This window comes from Gavialis gangeticus, unplaced genomic scaffold, assembly GCF_001723915.1.
Source record: "Gavialis gangeticus isolate Ggan-Ray unplaced genomic scaffold, GavGan_comp1, whole genome shotgun sequence".
Classification (NCBI taxonomy): domain Eukaryota; kingdom Metazoa; phylum Chordata; order Crocodylia; family Gavialidae; genus Gavialis; species Gavialis gangeticus.
The window spans coordinates 10002011-10011075 of NW_017728995.1; positions in this window are offsets into that span (position 1 = coordinate 10002011).

Genomic DNA, 9065 nt, shown 5'->3' on the forward strand with positions numbered 1-9065 from the left:
GTCAAAGTCTGCTTTTCTGAAGTCCAGGGTCCTTACTCTGCTGCTTTTCATCTTTCCTTTCCTCAGGATCCAGAACTCAATCATCTTGTGGTCACTGCTGCCCAAGTTGCCATCCACTACTACATTCCCCAGCAATTCTTCCCTGTTTGTGAGCAGCAGGTCAAGAAGACCATGACCTCTAGTTGGCTGCTTCAGCACTTGCACCAGGAAGTTGCCCCCAACACTCTCCAAAACTTCCTGGATTGCCTGCGCACTGCTGTATTGCCCTCTCAGCAGATGTTGGGATGATTCAAGTCCCCTATGAGAACCAGGGCCTGTGATCTGGAAACTCCCACTGGCTCTTTGAAGAAAGCCTCATCCATCACTTCCTCCTGGTCTGGTGGTCTATAGCAGACCCCCACTACGACATCGCCCTTGTTGCTGTCTCCCCTGACTGTAACCCAGTGACTTCCAACAGGCTTATCTCCAGTTTTATACTGGAGCTCTGAGCAATCATATGGCTGTTTTACATAAAGTGCAACTCCTTTTCCTCTTCTCCCCTGCCTGTCCTTCCTGAACAGGTTGTATCCATCCATGACAGTGCTCCAGTCATGCGAGCTCCCACCAAGTCTCTGTTATTCTAATCACATCATAGTTCAGTGACTGTATGAGGACTTCCAATTCTTCCTGCTTGTTTCCCAGGCTCTGTGCATTCATGTACAGGCACCTAAAGGCCCTTGTGTGCATGATGAAGGGCCCTTGTACATGTGAAGAAATTGCCCTTTTTAGTGGTCTAATTGCCCTGTTTAACAATTTAATTGTGTAACGATTTTATGTTTGGCATATAATTACATTTTGTAACAGTGTAGACCTTCAGCAGTGTATTTCAATTTAACTGACTAGTTTACGTAGCAAAGTACATCCATTGTATTTTAGTTTGCTTCATAAGAAATTATAGTAATATTCATCACGTGTACAAGGGCCCTATCTGGAGAAGGAGGCAGGGACAGTGCATGGGGTGCTGGAAGACCGGGCATGCTTGGGGAAGCTCAGTTTTGGAGGGCTTCCAGCACCCCATGCACTGTCCCGCTGCCTGGGACTGCCTGGGAACCAGCTGGCTTGCCCTGAGGCAGTGTGGGAGGGCAGCAGGAGGGTGGCTGGGTGCGCTAGCAGCTGGAGAAGCCGTGGAAGTGCTGCCCCAGCTTGGAGGCAGCACCTGACGGATCCAGTGGCGACTCTGCTGCGGAGGAAAGCACCAGGGGCCCCTGCAGCTCAGGGGCCACTCTGCTAACTGGCAACTCACCCCCCAGCCACAGGAGATGCAGGCTCTGGGAGAAACAAAAAATCAGGCCCCTCACCACTTTTTTCTTCTTTTTTTCCTTGGTGGAGCCTGCCTGTGTGAGCTGCCGCTGGGTTGCACAGTCCCTGAGCTGTGGGGGCCTGGTGCTTCCTTCCGTGGTGGCAGTACTCCCCTGGGCTGCCTGGGTGGGCTGCAAGTGGGCGGGTGCTGCCTGTGGGGCACTGCCATCACAGAGGGAAGGACTGGGTCCTCCATGCAGCTCAGGGCCCACTGGCAGCTCACCCCCCAGCTGTGGGAGAGGCAGACAGGCTCTGGGTGGGGGCTCCCCTTCAGTGGAGCCTGCCTGCGGCAACAGGGGGATGGGGGTTGAGGGGGCATGAGCTGATGGGGTAGTCACTGTTGCATCACAGTGATGGAAGTCCCTAAATTGAAATGGTGGGTTTTTAATCAACACAATTAAAAATCCACCAATTAGAAACCCACCATTTCAATTTAGGGAGACCTAACCCACGGCATGTGTACAAGTGCCCTAAGGTAACTGGTTGCTTGGTCTACTTTCTCATGAAGAATGAGAACACTTCCCCTGTTGCACCCGCCTGCTTACTCTTCCTCGAGGTCACCCACTTCCCCACTTACCTCAGGAAGTATAGTTCCTGGTCTCCTGGCCAGGAATGTGCTGACCATTATTCACTGATTAAAACCGGGACCCTGAGAACAGAAATAGGCTTTGCTGGGGCTTTACCCACCGCTGTCAACATGATCACGTATGGGGTCTTTGACAGCATCATAATGATAAACCAGAGGAGAAACATCCTGTTTGACTACATGTGAAGATGGACACAGAACGGCTCTTCTGTGTTTTATCCATAGACTCTTACACAAAACAGACTTTCTTAGATGTGTTGCCCTGTGACTGGCTCCCTAAGGCTCAGGTGTCTCAAAGACCCTGGAGCATTGTTGTCAACACACACCCACAGAATCAGCCTGGAAAACACTGGCTGGCAGTTTATCTGATTGGAAACAAGGGAATTGGATTGGAAACAAGGGAAGTTTTTTGACTCATACAGCTGCCCCCCCCAAAGAGCACTTTCTTTCCGCAGAGTATAATGTTCTTTTTAAATAAGAAGGCTACCAGCACTGCTTTTCAGATGAGACAGTTACAAGCGCCTCGCTCTGTTGCCTGCAGATACCAGTGTGTCTTTCCTGTACCACTGTAATAAGGGGCTATCATTTGAACAGATTTTAAAATTGTATTCCTGTGATTTAGTACAAAATGACCAGATGGTAATGCAGTTTGTAAAAAGTAAATACAAAACTTTCCATGTGGCTGGACCTGATCAAAACGTATTTCAACATGCCTAGCCACGTGTCTCTTGCAGTGACTGCCACAAACATGTTATCTAAATACAGCATCCCACTGTTGGGTTTTTCTGAAAAAAAAAAATCTGTGTGTATGTGTTTTCTTTTTACCCCAAGCTCTTTAAAAAACACACACATACTCTGTAGACAAAAAAATTTGAAGCAGTATAGAATAGTTAATTTCAATTGTAAAACTTTACAGGGTGAACCACTTGATTTTAGAGAACTTTTTGGTTCTTAGGTGGCGAGGCTGTTCTTTCTTGGTCCAAAGTGGATGCTTTCAGGGGTTCCAGAAGACCCCAATTCACAGTGTTTCCTGTGACAGAGGATGGTACATTCAGCTCGGCCATGGCTTTCATTAAGGTGTCCCATCCTTTAGGTGTATGCTTACTGGAAGCAGCGTGAGTTTGAAGGGCACCCCAGACTTAATGACCACTCCTTTGTATACAACCCCCCTTGATCATCCAAAGAAGAAATATGTTTATGCTGGCTCAGCTTGCTGAGCAACACTTCAGTATTGTTCCTATATTGAGCATGCATGTTATCCAACACTTCCTGAATGATGGGGTCAGCATTTGTTGGGGTTTCTAGGGGTTTTGCAGTTTCTAAGGGGTTCTGTTCTAGCAGATACAGGGTTAATTTCCCTCTGTCTTGGTCACCCTGCTTCATATAGGTTTGGTATTTTTGAAGTATGGTGACATACAGTTTAGTATTATCATATTCAGCTAAACCTTGCTTTTGGAGAATGTCCCTCATTTCAACATCCAGTAAATGGGTTGCCTTGGTTCTGATATTTTCCTCAGATGGTGGGGGAGCCCTTAATTCCTCCAGCTGGTGGCTGGGCACTGGGTAAATATTTTCTGCATACTCCATCACTGCTTAGTCAAAAGTCCCATGCTCAGAGGGATAGTAAAACTTAACAGGGGTCCAGTAAATCCCCCACACTGTTTCACCAGCTGTTTCTTTCTTTTAAGGTACAATCTTTTACTATTTAGTTGTTTTATGATTCAGCATCTCTTTTTCAGCACATGGACTTAGTGAAAGGTCAAGAGATGTTTCTTTTTAAGGTGTTCAGAGCAATTTCTGGAATGGCTGCCACTAAATCAGAGGCAAAGCAGAGTATAGCTTTCCTTTTCTCGGATGAGGACTGAATAAGCAGTTTTAAGATAGCCAAATTTCTCTTTACACAGTTAAAATGTTTTCCTTCTGCAGGCTTGAGTTGCCGTTACATCATCTCTTTTTATTCCTGGCTGCTGTTTTTTTCAAACTACAAACAGCTGGCTTGCCAGGAGGGAAAAGTCCAGTTCTTAATTTTAAAAGTCTCCAGGGTAGAAGCGTTTAAATCTACCATACCCATAAAGTTTTTTAGTTGCATCCTCAAAAGCTCTTAGAAGTAACTGGGCATTGCTTGGGTACATCTGCCTCACCAGGGACACCCGCTGTAGCATGTCCCTGGGATTTTTAAACAGGACCATGGCATTTTGTGTTGAGTTTAATGGTGTGACCCCTTTTTTCCCCTGACAGAAATCATTCTGGACTACACATATGTTGCTTAGATATCTGTGATGTACCTACTTGGTAAAGGTGTTCTCAATTTCACCACTCTCACAAGCAGAGTCCATCAAATCATCAACCACAACCATATTTTACTTTATTAGGAGGAAACAAGCAGTCATCATTAAGACTGTCTGGCAGTCCCTCCACAAATTTGATAAAAGGATATTTACAAAGCAGTTCTTTACACCAAGGTTGCCAACAGCTATAGCACCGCACGATACTCTTAGGCATAACAAGCAACCTTCTACCAGCATTATCCAGAAGTTTTTTAGAAAATAACTTTTCCACAGTTGCTAGGCCCTGTGAGAATCACAGAAAAGGGGTGCTTCCAGTGTATATCGATATTCAAAAAGCATAGGGGAGGCTTTTAATGTTTTCTGTGAGGACCCTCTTGTCATAAATGAATTTTTGAGTTTTCTTAAGGGCCCTAAGTTTCTATCATCCACCTTTTTATGTTCCTGATGATAGAGAGCTGTTGTATCACCATTGTTTTAGGGTGTCCCCACTGGGGTTTGCCCTGTAATCTAAAATGAGATCTCTCAAGGTCTCAAAAATGACTTTTTCACAGTTGACTGCATTCAGGCTAATGACTTTGACCTTTGAGCAGGCCTTTCCTCCTGACAGTCTATATCCATAGGTTTTCAGACCTGCTGACATAAACTCTGTGATGTGTTCATCTGGCAGAATCTCACCTGTGAGCTTGCCAACTAATCACCTAGCAGAGGGCTCCAGTTTCGCTTGCGACTCCCAAATATCACGGAGTCTGTCACGGTACAGGCGCCAGTCTTGTGATCTGTTTAGCAGCTCATACAACTCTAAATGTGCATAAGGATTGGTGAAACAGGCTATAAAGATGTTAGTGTTACCCGAGTGTGTAATGCTCTTTGGCATGCTTCCAAGACACCCAGGCTGTCGCATTATCAATAAAGTCACAAGATGAAATCTCATAGGCAGGAGAAAAGAGTTCATCAGGGTTGGTCATGACACTGGTGTTGGTGAGGTTTGTCTTCTGGCTGAATTTACCCGACAAAGAACGTAGAAACAATTTTGCAGTTTGGCACTCTGCAGGGTTTGGTTTAATATGCTCTGGGTGTAAAGACACGCCTTCTTTTTGGAAGAAACTGGTCACATATCCATTTTCTTTGTCAGTACACTGGGAGGGATACCCAAGACTTCCTGTTTTTCAGAGATGCAATTTTATGTACTGTGAAAAACGTGTCTTAGCTGTTTCAGCAAAATGCCAGACTTCATAGGTTTTAGCTACCTTGTACCCCTTCTTGATACCTTTTTTCAATGCTGGTATGTGCCATGTGCTCAGGAGGGCCCTCTCCTCATCAGTATGGGTGCATTTTAGCTGTCTTGTTTCCGCACAGATGCAGCACAGTGGGAATGTACTTTCCCATTCACTCTGACGGTTAGCAGAGGGAAAGAGACCTCGCAGCAGATGCAGTTTCACCTTGGCTATTCCAAAGTAGCTCGACATGGGACTGAGCTTGTCATGAATGATTTCAGAGTGCCTGATAGGGTATTCCTTTGTTTTGTTTATGAAGGGGGTAGAGGCTGGTAAAATCACAATAGTGAATTTGTTCACTAGGGTTAGTTTTGTAATAGAGACAGGTGGCGTTAGTTCTTCCCCAAAGTGAGCAGAGGAGAAGGCGGTTGGGTTCTGCTTAGGAAATCTATGAGCTCCCTGTCCGATTCTAATGGGGTCCTCCTTTTGTGCTCCCAAATGGTCCTGATAGTAAACCTATTGTCTTGAGATAATCAGCCCTGTACTCTGCCTGGTCATTTAAAAAACTGTAGGTTGTCCCCGTCAGCAAGTTACAGTTTTTTTCATCATAGCAGGTGATACAACTGCAGAAAAAGCAGCCATTAAATACAATGGCCATGGGTTTCCTGTTAATGTTGATGTAACCATCTAAAAAAATAGGGCCTACCTGAAATTCCCCACCCTGTAAAGCATGCTGGATTTAAATATTTTTTCCTCTCCAAGATGTACATTAGCCACTGAACGAACAGTGTGGAAAATCTCTTCTTCTATCTGTGATAGTTGTCTGGAAGGAGAAGCACTATAGTCTGGGGTCCTAAAAACATAAAGCTGTACATGACCCTACAGATGGATGCCACCATGATATATTGGAAAAGGCCTATGCAGTGATTTACTACTTTGAGTTTACTTGTGATTTACCTGCCATGTCAGTTTCAGAATCTCATTCTTCTAGAGATGGCAGGCCATCCTTCAAAATATTTATGGCCTTCTGGCAATAATAGGCCAGTTTTTTTTGCATGTCAAAGGTCTTATCATGGTTATCCTAATATCATTCTAAAAACTCTTTCTTATCACCAGGCATCATACTTTCAACCCTGTAGCACTCCGTGATTGGAAGAAGCCTCACTTAATTCTGGTTTTCTAGTGTATTAAAAAAAGTGTGAGAAATATCCTTTTCATCCTTCAAACCCTATTGCCTAGGGAAACCTACTAAATTTCATCAGCAAAAAGTTTTAAAAACTTATGAAATGGATACCTAGGCTGTCCATTTTGATTAACAGGAGTTTACTGCCCTGGGTGATTAGTTTCACTCCCATTTTTTCCTTTAATATCTGGCAAGCTATGAAGTAATTGTCAGAGCCTCTGGCATGGTGAACTGTGAAAGTGTAGCCCTGGAACTCCTTTATTGATAAAGACCTTAATAAAGTCAGACAGATGTTCTTCACCCTTAAATTCCCAGTATCTTCTGGCAGTTCAGCATCTGTGGCTCCACTACACGCTGTGAGAGCCAACAGACTGCCTAAAAAACACAGGTTATTATCAAAGGTTTTCAGGTGGATTAAATACTGCCTATTTTTAGCAATGGGTTAAGAATAGGGGATAGAATTTATGACTCTACAGGCACAACCACCCACACCTTACAATTACCACAACCAACCAGAATGACAAATCAAACAGTATTTCTCTCTGGCTTTGCAACAGGTTACTGATCCACTCTAAAAACAGGTCAGCGGTCACCTGATTTAAATTAATAGCTCAAGAATGTAAACAATACCTCATGCTATCTGTCTCAACACATAACTGGGTATAGTTGAAAGGCTTGAATCTCTGGAGAAGATCTGCTATAATTTGTTCTACCCTTCTGTGACAGAGCGGGGGCCTAGGGGTGGCCGTGAACTCCCCTAACGCCCCCTACTGTGCCAAGGTGATATTAAAAGCACCCTCACAATCTTGTCCGCCGTGTCTTTGATGTTAATAATGTTTAAGGGAGGCTGCCCTTAGTCCTCTCTGGCACGGTGCCCTGATGTATCCCAGTCTGTGTTCTATCTTGGGCAACTTGGTGCACCCCAGCCTTATGGGCTATGCGTGGCTCCAACCACCCCTGTACCACGCCCCAAGCCTCACAGATGTACCGGACATTGTTTGGTCAATTCCACACTCCACACCCCACGGACGCTCTCTGGCTTGTCTCGCAGCCTGCGCCCCCACTGGCGCTCTCTGGCTTGTCCCTGCTCTGGGGCTTCTCGCAACCGCCTGCTCTGGGGTTGGGGTCAAGGCACCCCAAATGCTGTGCTCTCTCTGGCACCGAGGTCCCCACGCTACCATGGAGCCCCTATGAGGCCTCCTCCAACCCCTAATAGCCTCACCCGGTCCTCTGGTCTAACAACAACAAACAGTAACACAAGCCCCCTGGGCTATAACATAAAGCTAAACTGTCCGGTCAGAACAACATTCAATCCCTGTCGGGAAATACTCCAACCCATGGCAGCAGCCAGGGGATGCTCATGCAGTCAGGCTTCTCCCCTCTCTCTCCACTGGCTGAGCTCCCCCTTCCTTGGCTGCCAGAGGGGAACTGCCCTCCTGGCCTCATGCCTGGGCTTAAGAAGGGCCAAGCCCTGCCCCTTCCTGTCAGCTGGTTCCATTGGTTGCCCTAGCAACCAGCACCTGTGCTGCCCTGGTGACTGGCAGTTGAGTCTCCCTCTTCTCGACACTTGGGGTCTCTCCTGAGCCATTTCTACTTTCACGTGCAGGGCACCTGAGTGCTCTGCGACGCCTTCTGCTTATGGCTTCATACACCACGTGTAATGGCAAAAACTCCAGGTTCACAAAAGGAAACTCCTCTGAATACCTGGTACCTCTTAACCTAGCTACAGGCCACTTCTGCCTTCTCACCTATGTGCATACAGCCAGACATCCTCCTTTGCCCCAGGAGGGTCAGCATTTGAGGGACCCTCCAATGGGTCTTCTAAATGACATTTGCTATCTCTGGTCTCTGACTCCACAGGCTCAGGAGGAGAAGGTGCTTTTAAGGGATCCTCCAGATGGTCTTCTGAATCACCTGTATCACCCCTATTCTCTGACATCACAGGCACAGGAGGAGGAGGAGCTGTTGAGGGCCCCTCCAGAGAGTCTTCTAAATTGCACCCACCTTTATTACTAGATATCTATTTTTTTCTCAACAAGTTTTTAGCTTTCCCCACTCTCATCTTTAACCAGACCCTTAATTTTTGCCCTGCAAGCCACTTGCCAGTTAGCCCCCACATTCTTAAGCCAAGGTTTATCACCTCCTTTCCTCTTATGATTCATGCCAAGACTGCTGTCCAGACCATACAGACCACTCCCTCTCTGTATAAAATCTGTCCTTTTGCTCTGACAATAATTGTGATGTTTTTTAAACCACTCCGCATCTTTCTGCAGCGTATACACCTGCCAGCACTCCACAAAGATCCCCTCTTTGTTTTCACAATAATCATGATCTGGTGAAACCAGGTAACCCATGATCAGGGTTAGATAGGCACCCACACACCCCAAGGACCCCCCCCCCCCCCCCCCACCTTTTTTTTTTCCAAAAAAAAAAAATCTTCAAAGCAAATTGGAGCC